Consider the following 3134-nt stretch of genomic DNA (forward strand, 5'->3'; position numbering starts at 1 on the left):
TAGATTTTGACGAAACATTTGCTCCGGTAGCAAGATTAGAAGCAATACGTTTACTACTTGCGTATGCTTGTTCCATGCACTTTGAGTTATATCAAATGGATGTGAAGAGTGCCTTTCTCAATGGATATATAAATGAAGAAGTCTATGTCAAAAAGCCACTTGGGTTTGAAGATTCCAAAAATCTCTCACATGTTTACAAATTAAAAAAGGCTCTTTATGGTCTAAAACAAGCTCCAAGAGCTTGGTATGATAGATTAAGCACCTTTTTATGTGCACGAGGATTTGAAAAAGGGAAAGTCGATAAAACATTATTTGTCAAAAGAGATAATGGTCACACCTTATTGGTCCAAATCTACGTTGATGATATAATATTTGGATCAACCAACAATGACATATGTGAAGAATTCTCTTCTATAATGCAAGGAGAATTTGAAATGTCCATGATGGGAAAATTAAACTATTTTCTTGGACTTCACATCAAACAAATTGAGCATGGCATCTTCATAAATTAGGCAAAATATTGTAAAGAATTACTCAAAAGATTCGAAATGGAAAACTGCAAAGAAAGTGCAACTCCAATGGGCTCCGGAACCTATGTTGATAAAGATGCATCATGTATTTCAATCGACATATCCAAATATCAAGGTATGATTGGATCCTTATTATATCTAATGGTCAGTCGGCCATATATTATGTTTAGTGTTTGTTTGTGTGCAAGATTTCAGGCAGATCCGAAAGAATCGCATCTTGTAGCCGTTAAAAGAATTATGAAATATTTGAAAGGAACGACAAATGTAGGCCTATGGTACCCCAAGGGTAGCATATGTAGCCTAGTTGGATATTCTGATTCAGATTATGCAGGATGCAAAACGGATCGTAAAAGCACAAGCGGCACTTGCCATATCTTAGGCAATGCACTAGTATCATGGTCTTGCAAAAAGCAAGCTTGTGTTGCACTTAGTACTGCTGAAGCTGAATACATAGCAGCAGGAAGTTGTTGTGCTCAGATTCTCTGGCTCAAACAGCAATTACATGACTATCGAGTTGATCTCAGATGCATTCCCTTAAGATGTAACAACACAAGTGCAATAAACATCTCAAAGAATCCAATCATCCACTCTCGGACTAAACACATCGATATACGTCATCACTTTCTACGCGATCATGTGCTGAAAGGTAATGTTGAGGTAACATTTGTTGATACACACAATCAATTGGCTGATATCTTTACAAAACCTTTACCTAAGGACTCATTTTATAAGATCCGAAGAGAACTTGGTATTTTAAATGAAAACGATCTTTGAAATTGCATGATACACATAGTGTGTCATCTCTCTTCAAAAATTTCATCTTAAAGTTGTTAAAAAAAATTCCTTGATGATTATTGGTTCTTGATATATGAATTTGTGCATTACATGTTGAGATTTCCATAAAAAATTAGTTATTAAGCAACAATTTGCATATGTAGTTGAATACAAATGTCTGTATTCGAATACATACTTTTCCAAAAATTCTTGTATTCGAATACAACTTATGTGTAGTCGAATACACGTTCCCAGAACAATGTGTATTCGAATACAACTAGGTGTAGTCGACTACACCTTCGTGTTTTTGCCCAGATATAAATGTTGTTTCATACTTTAGGGTTATTTTACATTTGGTATTCGAATACACAGCTGTAGCCCTTCCTCTCTTCTCCCAAAATCTCGTCCATCCTCCTTTCACTCAGTTACCCATTCACCCAACCTTGCACACTACATCAATCTTTCCTTCTTTCTCGTCATTTATCATCAGATTTCTCACATATCTCACATTTTCTCTCAAACCCATTTTTCACCAAAACCTCATTTCTCACCATGGATGCCCGCAAACGAGGACCAAGAACCAAGCATGCAGCAGTGGGTCCCTCAAGAAAACGAACAAGGAATCCCAACATCACAGATTTATCTCGGCTTCTACACACACCGGAAGAAATTGATCGTTTTCGCACATTCTACTCCGACAAGCGCCTTATCATTCCAAAATATGGTACTTTAAACTCTTTCTTTCCCTGCCTTTAAGTTTCTTGAGTTGCTCAAAGCACAACATGTTGAAGAGTTTATAGGTTACAAAGGTCCTGTTTATCCTGACTTAGTTAGGGTTTTTTATTGCAATCTCATCCAAGATGGAAAAATGTTGGTATCTCGAGTTAAGGGTAAAATCTTTCGGTTCAATACCAAAACCCTAAGCGAAATTCTGAACATTCCTTTTAAAGGTCAAAAGTTTTTCCCCAACAACTTGTGTGAATGGGCTGATATCTCTAAGTATGATGCGTATGTTGCCATATGCCGGTTTGACAGACGCACAATGGAACAAAAGCGGACTCAAGCTGGTTCCAAATATACCCAGCAACGGTATGGAGTGGGAAATCTTATCGTTGATAATCGCTTTTTGCACTATTTCCTTAGCTACATTCTGGTTCCAAAGGCTGTGTTGACACCTAATTTTGTCCGATTTTTACTTTTTATTAGAAAAGGAAATAATAATAATAATAATAAATATGTAAATATATATGAATAAATATAAAAATAGAAATAAATAATTATGGATATAAGCTTTTAACAATCACAAGTGTTTTCGGTTCTTGTTTGCCTCTAATTTTTGTTCAAACTATTTTCTAAAATATAAAAATAATAATAAGAAATAAAAATAAAGGAAATTGAAAAGAAATGAATTGATGGTCATAAAAATCGATGCAATGATGATCAAAATAAATGAAAAATTGAAAAGAAATAAATTGATGGTCATAAAAATCAATGCAATGATGATCAAAATAAATGAAAAAAAACCAAAATTAAATTGATTGATGGTCATAAAAATCAGAATAATGGTGATCAATTGAATAGAAAAGAAAACTGAAGAAATGAATCAATAGCAATAAGAATCGGTATAATTGTGGCCAATTAAAAGAAAAGAAACCAACAAAAATAGATTAATGGTAATCAATTGACAATTATTCTTTTGTCTTTTAAAATCTATACCCAAAAGTCTATAAATAGTCGGCCACAAGAAGACAAAAAGGGGCACAATTGAAAACACAAATTGAGAGCACATAAAAAAGAGAGAGATTAGTTGGCAAAAGAGAAGGAAAAAAT

Source organism: Cicer arietinum, chromosome 5 (genome assembly GCF_000331145.2).
Source record: "Cicer arietinum cultivar CDC Frontier isolate Library 1 chromosome 5, Cicar.CDCFrontier_v2.0, whole genome shotgun sequence".
Lineage (NCBI taxonomy): Eukaryota > Viridiplantae > Streptophyta > Magnoliopsida > Fabales > Fabaceae > Cicer > Cicer arietinum.